Source organism: Apium graveolens, chromosome 11 (genome assembly GCF_009905375.1).
Source record: "Apium graveolens cultivar Ventura chromosome 11, ASM990537v1, whole genome shotgun sequence".
NCBI classification, from domain to species: domain Eukaryota; kingdom Viridiplantae; phylum Streptophyta; class Magnoliopsida; order Apiales; family Apiaceae; genus Apium; species Apium graveolens.
The window spans coordinates 34,740,185-34,754,246 of NC_133657.1; the positions used below are offsets into that span (position 1 = coordinate 34,740,185).

Sequence of the window (14,062 nt, forward strand, 5' to 3'; positions counted from 1 at the left end):
CCTTTGATTTTTAACAACAAAGTAAGTATCAACATAAATCAGAAACTGAATCAAAACTGCATTTCACCCTTTTATTCAAAAAGGAATCGGTTGATAAATTATTTATTCTATGATTATTAAAACAATTTAGAAACAACAGTTTAGATTGGAACCAATTATATTTCATGATATTCCTGATGATCAGTCACAAAATAGCACTGGTATCCTGCAGCCAAATGGTACATATAGGGTGCCAAAAAAGGAATACATTGGCCACCAATACCTTCGTTTAATCTTCCCTGTTTACGAGCATTATTTGAATGAAATTCCTATCTTCAATTATCGGCGTTTCACTTCATTCTTATATCAGTTCTGGCACAACTGACGTTCACAATTTGCTTATATCCTAGACTATTTTATAAAATTTCTTTATCATCCTTTTGATTCCACTTCCTTTCTGAATTAGTTCTCCATTCATATCATTCATTATCTTTTTTAAACACAAGGGATCCCTTTTTTTCTTTTTTTTTCTCGATAATACTAATCTGTTCATTATTAGATAAGCCATTTCTGGAGTTAACACTAGAATGAAGGCTTTTATTTATAGTATTTAAATTCTTACTAACAGAATTATCAAAATCCATCGGTAGCTATTTTCTTAGTCTCGTTTAAATCATCACTGGTCGCATATTTGGCTTTCCCCAATTGATCAACATTTCTTTTTCCTGAGTTCACATGCGGATTTCATTAGTCTCTGTCTTATATTGGATACTTGTATTTGCGAGTTTTCCACTATTTACAATAACTTCCATTCAATCATCATTCGATATAGGTATACATTCAAGTCCTTCCTGGAAAGCTATTACAGATGATAAAATCTCTTTGTTTTGTCTTGAACCTTCAGTTCTTGAAAATGTTCTTCTTGTTTATTGCAAAATGGCATATTCATCTAGATAAAATCTCGCACAAACTTGCAGTAACATCGTGGCTAATTCTACTAAACTTTCGATTTCTGCTAATGCCATAATTTCCTCCAAATTCCTAATTGCTTTGATTTCGGATCTAAAAATCATGTCAGAATTTGACTTAATCTAATTGGAATCGATCTCTATTTAACTGACCATTAGTTGGTAAAGTTAATCAATTAAGTCTTTTAACTGATCAATTAAACCAAGTGATGACTAGCTAACTGGAATCAAAGACCAATTATATAAAGTCAGTTTGGTCATAATAATCTTTCTTAAGAACCAGGATCGCAATCATTTGGCGTACCAATGGGAATCTCGATAACATATGAAAGTATACTTTTTCTCCTTAAAAGTATGGTAATTTTTAAAAATTTGGGCAGCACTTCCTTTATACCATCGACTACCAGTCGGACTCAAGCCGACACCATCAGTCAATCAAGCCATCTACAAACACATCAATCCACTTCCATCCACCGAACTCATCAATTCACTATACTTTAGAATATATCATGTTGATCACCATATATACCCTTAACTGACATAGCATACATCTTTTGAATTGACCTAAGGTCTTAAACAAACAATGATTAATGTAACGCCCTCCAAACCCGGGTCAGAAGTTTGGGATCCACAACACATACACACACATACCATATTTAAACCTATTTATGAATATAATAATATATATGCAGTGACTTTACTTACCATATTCTACGGATCGACGCAGTTTAAAGTATGTCCACAAGCCACAACCTTATTTATTACAAACGTACCAATTCCCAACTTATTTATCTTATAACTAAAGTTTTAAACTTTATTACAGACTATCAACACAACCAAGCCAAACATCATTTGCTAGTCTATTCCATTTCAACCTGAATACCTAGCTCGCACACTTGTCTGAGGATCCTCGCTACCACCAGTTTCCTTTTTCACTGGAAAAGAATATAAAACAGATTTACAAGAGTGAGCTAACTAGCTCAGAAAGTCATAATAGCAGTAACTGAGATTAACAATGATTAATTAAAATGATATAAGGAATCAAATTTACTGATAAGCAGTGATTAGAATTAGATATTGACTTTTATTTTAAAAACCAAGGTTAGGCTGCTGATCAGTCATGCACTAACCCCGAGTAAGGCTCTCAGCTTTGCTCTATATACTGGATCCAAGGCACATGTTGGCCTACTATGACAACGAATCTAGTCCGACCACGAATCTGGTTCATATTTTAAAATAATCCAGTTCCAGAATAACAATATGATGAACAATGTAAATCAATAAACTGAATCATAAACAACATTTATCTCGAAGCATAGGGTGATTCATGATTCCAAGAAAGTATAACAATGGAATCATAAAGGTTGGCTTTCAATCAAGGAAAGAATCAGAAAGTAGAAGACCCAAGGTTTAAGGGGTTACAAGGATTGGTCTTCTATTAAACAAAGCAAAAGGGTTGGTATATCAAGCAATTCAGTATCAAGAACCTGTATGTGGTATATATGTATTTGTGGAGTAGTATTTTATATGTATGGTTCGTATCTGAGAATTCATCAATCAATGGTTTATAATAAAAATAAGGCTTATGGCTCAAGATCAATAAGAATCAGGGTTTAGGGTTAAGTACTTCAAAGTACTTACAGTATAGGATAAGAACTGTTTGGAATAATTGCAACATAAAGAAGAGAGTTCGAGAATACTTGCAATTATAGTATAAGAAAGTTCAAGGGTACTTGCCTTAACAATTTACTTTCACTTTACTAGCACTTGTCAATTGGTTCCCACTCACTGACTACCTGCTTTCCCTTTCTACATCTCGCTTCCTCTGTTAAACATCACATGTACTTATCAATACTACTTCTCATCACATTCTATTCGTTAAAAGCTTCTAACTACCCTTCGTTTCACCCAAATCCGATGTACAGATTGAAAGTTATGAATAAAATAATCAAACAATACACGTATAATCATATTATTCATCAATCAGATCACATATAACACATAGCACGTAAGATATTTAATTAAAATAATTATTCAAAGAAGATTCGGGGTTAAAATGATTTTCCAGATGTTTAATATGAATTTTTGAACATTTTTCGGAATTTAAACGGGATTCCGAATCATTTTATAATTAAATAACAGGGTTCGAATACTCAAATCAGACTTTAAAATGATTTAATACTAATTATCGAGCTTTGAAAATAATTTTAAATAATATTATAAAGCTCGAGACTATTTTTCAGGATTTTTAAATTAATTTTAAATAATTAAATCTAATTATTAAATTAATTAAAATTAATTAAAATTAATTAAATTAATTAATCATTAATATCAACTAATCTATTAATTAAAATAATTAAAAACTAATTAAAATAAATTAATAAAATAAATTAGATTTGTTTTTAAGTAAATAAATAATTAAAAAGTATTTTCTGAATTTAAAATAATTAAATAAACATTATTCTGATTTTTTTTAAATAATAAACAATTCATTTTTAAAATAATTTTAAAAATCAGGGGTTAAATTGCAAGTTTTTAAAACCATAATATTGAAAATACAAAGTATGCAAATTCGGGGGACTAAACTGTAAATGTTACAGTTGTCTTCCCCCCCGTTCGCCGGAGAAGTCATGGCCGCCGCCTGAAGCTTTTCCGGCGCCGACCATAACTGCCCAGAAATGAATCAGAAGCTTCAGTCTACCATCACTCGATGCCAGGAATTCATATATGTGCTCAGAATTATCAGAAAATCAGCTAAATGACGGGAATCAACTGTCGCCGCCGCGAGTCGCCAGAATCCGGCGACGCGATTCCGTCGTCGGACGTGCAAACCAATGGTATGAATCGACTCAAAACTTCACGATCTATAATTCTGTAACCTTCAAATCCACCCAGAATCAACCAAATTAAAATCCCAATTTCAATTTAGAACATTCAAACGATTTAACCCTAATTTCAATATTCAAGAATCAAACACCCTTTTCTACATGTTATTGAACTCTATTTTTGACATATAATATACCAAATTGACCAGAAAAATATTATCTACACGATGGAATCATCAAATTATATCAACAACATCAAGAACAAATTTTTATAATTTAATCTTTAATAAATTCGAAATAAAAAATTAAATAAGAAAATACCTTAATTCTTGCACAAAAACAGATAGTGGATTCAGAAAGGGTTTTTCGAGAGCTTCGTTTTGATATATTGCACGCTTGAATCAGAGTTCGATAACGCCTTCGTTCGTGCGTTTGATTTTCAAGAACGTAACGTTTTTAGAGATTTTCTCTGTAAACTAAGGGTTTTGACCGACTGATTGTGATTAAATGATTAAAATGAAACAATAAAAGGGCTATTTATATTTATAGAATGTTGGATCGTGTTGGATTGTATTGGATCATTAAATTAGTTGCTTAGCCGTTAAGTAACTATAAAAATGATCTGATTTGATACCCATATTGGATAATTATCCAAACCGGGCTTTATATAAAACACTTTATACAAAAATAATGTAATAATATCCCGTCTTTTGAGAATACGGGTTTTGTTGATATCTCGAAATGATTATCGTATCGAAAATTATACGCCAGGATGCGTGCGAGTCAAACCGTAATCCGGATTGAAAAAGTTAAAATACGGAAAATGTCTGGAATTACCAGATTATGTTAGGAATGAGTTTTGGGAAGAGTTTCAGGTTGTAACAATGTAAAAACAATTGAGGTTGGACGATTCCCGGTAATTATTCAGAAAATAATTATTAACTCTGTAAATCATTATAAAATCAAATAACGATAAAACAATTACTAGAAAAATATCACATGCATCTATATTTTATTCTGAACATAATATAATTAACATACTCACATTTAATCACATATATACACCTATTTATCAATATCAATCATCAGATAATTCACATAATAATCACATAATAATCATTTATTAATCATTTATTAATAAAATAATTACACGCGATATCCCGGATATTACAATTAATATAACCATACCTTTTTCTCAGTTCTTTCAGAGTATTACTAAATGTCATTAATGAACTTAAAATTACCTTGTTATTTCTCAAAAACTTTATTTCGCGATTCTTTTAACTTTTCTTTTAAATCCAAGCTTTCTAATTAACAGTTCATATTACTTATGCCTATTCATAAATCCTTCTCAAGAACATCTTTTAATCTTATTTCTTACCATTACTACTAGTGTGTAATTAATCTTAAGAATTATGTCGCGTCCTTCAAATAAGCACACCAATCCTCTATCTTTCATGATATACACTTATTTTTATTAATTAATCTATTTATCTTTCAATAACCACGCATGGTCTCAACTATCGTTATTGCACTCTGGTGAAGACTCAATTAGTTTTAGATCATTATTCCTTAAAAGATTTCATAGTCGAATCACCATTACTTCATCTCCACTTATGTTCCCGTATCGAACTTTTGTCACTGGCCCGGTTATGGGTATTAAATTCACCGTAACTTATTTACTCAAGTTAGAGAACCTCACAATTTCTTGAAGAACACGTTGAAAATTGTTTGCAATTAAGATTTCTTCGATCTTGAATCTTCACGACAAATATCTTCCCGCGACGAAGGAATGCTTCACATATTAATTGTCTGTCTGAGTTATTGTTCAGAATTCCTTGATCTTCGGTTGTTGTCCTGACACTCGTTATCTTTGTCTGATGTACACAACTTTACTTCCTTATTTTATAATTAATTTATTTATTATGGTTCACTAACTATTCATTTCATATCGAAATCTTCTGTTTTAAAGTGGATCGCATTAGCGCACTCTACCGTACAGATGAGATACTCGTTACAAGATCAAATGTCTGATTTGATGTCTTTGCCACGACCACGTTATCGGTGTATCCATTCTTCCTTTCCTGCAGGTGTCCACCATTTATCGACTGGCTATCATATCTATATTCGACATGTAACTCCACCTATTACACGGGACTGTTCCATTTCTTTTAAAATCTTCAAAGAATAGACTTTATGCATGAGGAGGGTTTGTGTATATGATTTTGATTAAAAAGATGGGTAAAGAACAACAATGCCACAAAATAATTGGGAGAATTTGTAAGTCAATAAATCATAATTGGAGGAAGAAGAATGAGTGAGGATTTAGATATGAATGAGACAACCATATTCGTACTCAAGATGGTCAGTCTTTCACACTATATGACATACAACACATGATTAGGTGGCATCCCACCCGACTCTTCATCATTCCGATAAAGCATCACATCACAACACTGTTTGTCTCAATCAGGAAGCAATATTCTGAGAAGAGAAATAATTTATAAGGTACCATAAATTTTCTTTCGTTTTCACCTCATATAATTTATCGATCAAAGAAGCTCATACGTATTCAAGAATCAAGAAGAATATATGCTATCGTATTAAGGAAAAGAATGACACTGTTGGTCACCATCCACGCTTCACTAAAATATACCTTCAAGGACCATTCGAATAACAGATTCATAATTTCGGTCACATCATAACTTCGAACGGTCGTCTGGAAATGCCTTCACATTAAATACTTTCATGATTCGATCATTAGCGCGTCCTTACGAAATTTATAATCACTGCTTCCATTTTCATGTATACTGCGTAGAATAACTATCGATCACGCAACTTCCCAACTTCGTCGATAGGAATATTATTCTTCGCCAATCATCTAGAAGAGTCTTCTATTTACTTCAATTATCCTTTGTCTTTTTGAATCACGAATCTTGTTAAATTTTAATAATCTTACGAATTAGGTAAATAATGTTTTAACATGTTGATTCAATTATTGATATTATTAAACAAAGTTTACATCTGTCTTTTACGGGAATACTTTAAACTTTCTTCCTGGTAGTGGTTCTACTTGGTCCTCCGAACTAACAACAATGAATCTAGATCCATTCTTCTTTTAGGTCATTCTCTATTTATAATAACAAGAACTTAAGTAGTACTTCGACAGCCAAATTGTGAAACTCATTTTATGCAAAGATCTTCTGAAAGTTGATTAAGAAAATCTTATTCGAAATCTCATTTTAAAATTTTGAAAATCAAATATTTGGTCGTCATAACTATATAAGTTACTTGCTATTCTTATAATCCGCTAATGAAATATCTAATTAAAAGAATGCCCATATAAGGGTCTCTCCACTTTGGTATGTTTTCTATTTACCATTGTATACCATTTTATTCGTAAGTCTAACCTGATGCTGACTCCTGCCTCTGTCTTTGATATTCTCGTCGTCGTCCTTGATGTTATACTTACAACCACTAATGCAATTCAATGTTCTATCTGCAGATAAGGTCGCATCTTCTTTCTACTCTTACCCAGTCTCCATCGAGCTATCAATCCTTTGCAACTAAAAGATCTAGGAACTTAATATATCTATAGCGTTGCTATATTCACCTTACACTTTTCTCAACAATATCATATCTTACTAATTCCATATCGGATTTGCTAACCCTAATTCGCGCTCAATTCAAACTTAAAACGAGTATACCTAGGGTCTTCCTTATCACTCTTATCTTACTCTCACATATTCTTATTTCAGGGACCAATAACTTGTTGCTCTGATAACAACTTGTAACAGCCCAAATCCGGGGTCAAGATTTGGTGTCACTAAACAATCTTTACATAATATAAAATAATATACAAATAACCCCTTAACTCTGGATCATTTACAGGTTATGGTATGAAACAAGAATCTAACCTTCTACAATTCACAACAACTAAAATACAATTTTAAATACCTTTGTACTAATTCCCTTGTCTTATATTTTTCTAACACCTTCATCTTCTTGCGGTGGAGATCTTTCTAAAATCTGTTGTCTATCAAAAGCTATTTCCTTTTATCCTCTTTTGTTGCTGAAAGAAATAAGAATTTATAAAGAAAGAGTGAGCCAAAAATGATTTCCAAATATCAATATCAAAAGAACTTTTCCGAACAAAATCTTTAAATAATTTTAGACAATTCTATTTATTTGAGGGAGTTCAGCGAATAAACATTAGTTGTTACCAACCCTTAATTATTAATCAAAAGTGACAAGCAATTCCCAGATTCATTACCCGAATCAGGGTTTTGTCCGGTTTTGGAATATAAAACTTTTCAAGAAGGAATGTTGTTAATGGAGATCAACTATAAATTAGACTGGACACTAGAACCAACCCTGCTGATCAGTCAGGATACAGTGCGGATCAATACCCAACTGCATAGTGTTGAGTGGCATTTATGACACTTTATAATGCTCTATTAAGCTTTGAATTGATGCATTTGTACTCAAGTTGTTGGTGTTTTAATTTGTTTTCTAGTATTTTTGCATTTCAGGCATTAATCCAGGAATCAGGTGAATTAGCATTGTTTTGGTGCTAATATGGTGTTAGGATGATGTCCAAGGAATAAAGCTCGGGAAGCCAACTCAATTGTAGCAAGAATTAAAGAAAAGAATAAGTTTTTCCAGAAGCACGGCGCGCCCACGCTAATCTTCCGCGCGACCGCGCCCAAACAACAGCAAGACAGCGCGACCCTGTTGATGAAGCGCGCGGCCGCACCGGGTCGGGATGAAGAAATCCTGATTCTACTCAAATTCTAATTGGAGGACTTCTAATTGCATAGGCTGCTATATATATTTAAATAAAGGACGTTTTCCAAGAGAGGGACGTTCCAGAGCACAATGAGAGGCGTAAAAAGACCGTTTTAGCACGATTCAACAACGATGAAGAAGATCTTGTTTTTACTTGTGAATCTTTGTTCTAAGTTGTAACTTGGATGCTATTTTTCTTATTTTTGACCCTTACTCTTGTTTCGGACTTGGTTTTATTATTTAATCAGTATAAAGACTATATTCATTATACCATGCTCTCATCGAAACCCACGTTGATGATGAGTCCGATTATGGGCTAATCGTTATCGTGGGGTTCTAGCGGATTTACTTATGGATTTCTTTAGTTAATTTATTTCGATACCTTAGTGTGTGGTGGATGTATGATAACGTAGTATTGGTTGTGCTTATTCATCTTATAAGCATCATGAACTTATAAGATAGCTTATTAATCTTTAATGAAGCGACCGTGAATTTAAGGATTTAGAATTTGCCATGCTAGCATAGGTTCATGTGCTATTGTTACGCATTGTCTGTAGGTAATTTTAACCATCTTACTTTTCCTGTGTAAACATGATAGATAACTTGTGCTTTAAGTCATAATGTTGTCAAATTCTATAGACATATAGGGTCTCAATATAATTGGTGTCTATTCAGCTTCTATCTCTTTTGTGGTTGTCTAGTAGTATGTTATTCATGCAACGAAAGTTGGCATTTAGTAGTATCATGTTATCTGATTAGTGTCATCATCATTGCATGCTAAGGTTAAGAATAATAAGGCTATTGAATGAAGTATTTAATGAAGTTATAATCCCTTATTTGTCTCATATAATATATAACTATCTTTTACTCTCTTAGTTATAATTGTTAGTTTAATTCATAGTTATAATCAACCTCAATTTGTTATCGTCTTAGCATTGAATAATAACCATATCATCGATGTATAAGTGCATAAATCACATAGTTAACCAAATCAGTGTTTGTGGGAACGAACTAGAAACAACTCTATATTACTTTTGATCGCGTATACTTGCGTGAATATTAGCGCGTGTTTAGCCCTAACAAGTTTTTGGCGCCGCTGCCGGGGACTTCAGTGTTAACTTTTAGTTTATGTGTTTGTCATCAGTGATCGTTAAATTTCATTGACTTGGACGTTGTTACTTACCTACTCTTTTTTTTGTCATATTTATGGTACTCTAGCGATCGTGTATGCATACGCATTCGTGAGCTCATAGGAGAATTATGGATAAAGACGAGGAAGAAGTTGTAGAGGAACAAAGGAAGATTTTGAGGACGAAGAGAAAGTAGTAGAAGAAAAAGAAGAAAAAATTGAAGAACCATCTTTATTGGAGATGGGAGATCAAGAAAATAATACTAAGGCTTTGATGGACTATTCTAAGCCTAAGATCAATGATATTCAGTCAAGCATCATCAGGCTAGCCATCACGGCTAACACTTTTGAGATCAAGTCGAGCACGATTCAGATGATACAGAACTCAGTTCAGTTTGGGGGTTCTCCTACTGAAGACCCAAACATGCATATCAGGAATTTTATCGAGATCTATGACACTTTCAAGTTCAAGGATGTGACTGAAGATGCTATCAAGATGCGACTATTTCCATTCTCTTTGAGGGATAAAGGGAAGTGCTGGTTACATTCTCTACCACCAGGGTCTATCACCAGATGGGAGGATCTTGCTCAAAAGTTTCTCACTAAATTCTTTCCTATGGAAAAGACTGCTGCAATCAGGAATGCTCTTACTCAGTTTGCGCAGCAAACTGGTGAATCTCTGTGTGAGGCTTGGGACCGTTACAAAGAGATGCTAAGGAAGTGCCCACACTATGGCATGCCTATTGGATGATTATCAACAGTTTCTATAATGGTTTAGGTGCGCAATCTAGACCTATACTCGATGCAGCATTTGGAGGAGCCTTATGGGCTAAAAGCTACAATGAAGCTTATGAGTTGATTGAGCTAATGACAATCAATAAATACCAGAATCCTACACAAAGAGTGTTGCAAGGAAAGGTAGCAGGAATTCTGGAAGTAGATCAAGCTACTGTTATAGCTGCTTAATTTTAAGCTTTGACGATGAAAGTGGACTCTTTGGCTAATTATGGAGTTAATCAAATCACTAGTGTTTGTGAGCTTTGTGCGGGGGCACATGAAACTGAACAGTGTGCTATTTCTAGAGAATCGGCTCAATTTGTGAGCAACTTTCAGAGATCACAACAGCAAGATCCAGCCACTTATCATCTGAATAACCACAATCATCCTAACTTCAGCTGGAGCAACAATCAGAATGCAATGCAACAATCTTATCAGCCATACACAGCAAAGCAGTATAACCCTCCTGGTTTTCAGCAACCGCAATATGCCTCGAGGCAACAACTTCAACTTCATCAGTTACCTCAAGCTAATGAAAAATCTGAATTGGAGGAGTTGAGGCTTATGTGCAAGAGCCAAGCTGTTTCTATCAAGACCTTGGAGAATCAGATTGGACAAATTTCTAATGCATTACTAAGTCGTCAACCTGGCACGCTTCTGAGCGATACTGAAGTGCCAGGAAAGAAGGAAGCTAAGGAGCATGTTAAAGCAATCACATTGAGGGATGGTAAGGTTGCGAATCCGGAAAAGGCTAAGGCTTTAGATTCTGAAGTAGAGGCTGAAGAAGAAGAAGTGTAGAAGGAAGTAGAAGTGGAACCAAGGAAGACTACTATTAAGCACATTCCTCCTGAGGGTAATACAGGTGAGAAATAGATCTATCCTCCACCTCCTTTTCCTAAGAGGCTGCTGAAGAAGAAGCTGGACTAGTAGTTTGCAAAGTTTCTGGAGGTGTTCAAGAAACTTTACATAAACATACCTTTCACTGAAGCTCTCGAACAAATTCCTAGTTATGTGAAGTTCATGAAAGGTATTCTCTCTAGGAAGGTGAAGCTTGATGACTTAGAGATCGTTGCTCCCACAGAGGAATGTAGTGCCATGCTGCAACAGAAATTGCCTCCGAAGCTTAAAGACCCTGGAAGCTTCACTATTCCTTGCACCATTGGAAAGGTGTCATTTGATAAGTTTCTATGTGACTTGGGAGATAGCATCAATATGATGCCCTTGTCAATCTTCAAAAAGTTGGACTTGCCTGGTCCAAAGCCTACATACATGACTTTGCAGTTGGCTGATCATTCTATTACATATCCACGAGGTATTGTGGAGGATGTCTTGGTCAAGGTGGATAAACTCATCTTCCCTGCTGATTTTGTAATTCTTGATTTCGAGGAGGATAAGAAAATTCCCATAATCTTGGGAAGACCTTTCTTGGTTACTGGACGAACCTTGATAGATGTGCAGAAAGGTGAGCTTACCATGTGAGTGATGCATCAAGATGTGACTTTTAATGTGTTCAATGCCATGAAATTCTCTACGGAAAATGAGAGTGTTTTAAGGTAGAGATGGTCGATTCTGTGGTTAATTCTGAACTCGATCGATTGCTAAGTTCTGATGCCTTAGAGAAAGCCTTGTTGGGGAATTCCTATAGTGAAGATGATGAAGGTGATGAGCATTTGCAATATTTCATTGCTTCTCCCTAGAAGAAAAAGATGGATATGCCTTTTGAATCTCTTGGATTGGAGGAGCTGAAAAGTTCTCTGAAGCGCCTCAAGCCATCTATTGAGGAAGCTCCTACTATTGAGCTTAGCCCTTTACCTGAACATTTGAGGTATGCATTTTTAGGTGATGCATCTACTTTGCCTGTTATTATTGCATCTGACCTTTCAGGTAGCGATGAGGAGAAGCTTTTGAGAATTCCTAAAGAATTCAAATCGGCAATTGGTTGTACTATAGCAGATATCAAGGAAATCAGCCCTTCGTATTGTATGCACAAAATTCTGCTAGAAGATGGAAGCAAGCCTACTATTGAGCAACAGAGAAGGCTAAATCCGATCATAAAAGAGGTTGAGAAGAAGGAAATCCTCAAGTGGCTAGATGCAGGGATCATCTATCCTATTTCTGACAGTTCATGGGTGAGCCCTGTTCAGTGTGTGCCAAAGAAAGGTGGTATAACTGTGGTAGCAAATGAGAAGAATGAGCTTATTCCTACATGAACAGTCACGGGGTGGAGAGTTTGCATGGATTATAGGAAGCTGAACAAGGCTAAAAGGAAGGATGACTTCCCTCTTACTTTCATTGATTAGATGCTTGATAGATTGGCTGGGCATGATTACTATTGTCTTCTGGATGGCTACTCGGGATATAATCAGATTTGTATCGCTCCAGAAGATCAAGAGAAGACTACATTCACATGTTCTTTTGGCACTTTTGCTTTCCGAAGAGTTTCTTTTGGGCTATGTGGAGCGCCAGCCACTTTTCAGAGATGTATGATGGTTATCTTCTCTGATATGATTGGAAATAATATGGAAGTATTCATGGACGATTTCTCTGTCTTTAGAACTTCTTATGACGAATGCTTGCACAATCTTGGGTTAGTGCTGAAAAGGTACGTTGAAACCAACTTGGTTCTCAATTGGGAGAAATATCATTTTATGGTACGCCAAGGCATCATTCTTGGTCACAAGCTTTCTAGTAAAGGTTTAGAGGTGGACAAAGCCAAGGTGGGGGTGATCGAAAATCTTCCTCCACCAATATCTGTTAAGGGAATTCGCAGTTTCCTTGGTCATGCGGGTTTCTATAGGCGATTCATCAAAGATTTCTCGAAGATTTCGAAGCCATTGTGGAATTTACTAGAGAAAAACGTTCCTTTCAAGTCTAATGACGAGTGCCTTGCTGCTTTTGAAACATTGAAGAAGAGTTTGATTACGGCACCTGTCATAACTGCACCTGATTGGTCTTAACCATTTGAAATGATGTGCGATGTGAGTGACTATGCAGTTGGAGCAGTTCTTGGGCAACGTAAGAACACCATATTTCATGTAGTCCACTATGCTAGTAAGACTCTTAATGGTGCTCAACTGAATTACACCACTATTGAGAAAGAACTTTTAGCTATCGTGTATGGTTTTGAGAAATTTTAATCTTATCTATTTGGGACGAAGGTGACACTTTTCATCAATCACGCTGCAATTCAATATCTCGTCTCAAAGAAGGACTCGAAGCTTAGGTTGATTCGATGGGTTCTTTTACTTCATGAGTTTGAATTAGAGATCAAGGACAGAAAAGAAACTGAAAATCAAGTCGCCGATCATCTCTCGCGTTTAGATGATCCAATTGCTACTTCACAAGATAAGTCTTTGATTAATGAATCTTTCCCGACGAGCAGTTATTTGGAGTGCAAGCAGAAGAACCGTGGTTCGCCGATATAGTGAACTACCTTGTGAGTAACGTTATGCCTCAAGAGTTGACTTCCTCTCAAAGGAAGAAGTTTCTACATGAAGTGAAGTGGTATATGTGGGATGAGCCGTTTCTTTTTTGTCAAGGAGCTGACCAAATCATCAGGAGATGTATTCCTTACAGCGAAACGGGGGGGATCTTGC

General features: G+C 35.1%; 1 non-coding gene across 1 annotated transcript; it reads right to left on the reverse strand.

The window, feature by feature from the left end:
- Window positions 1–10,320: 10,320 nt before the first annotated feature.
- Window positions 10,321–10,427, reverse strand: LOC141699261 (small nucleolar RNA R71). The gene has a single exon (XR_012565736.1). It is a non-coding gene; the product is annotated as a small nucleolar RNA R71 (small nucleolar RNA).
- Window positions 10,428–14,062: the final 3,635 nt, after the last annotated feature.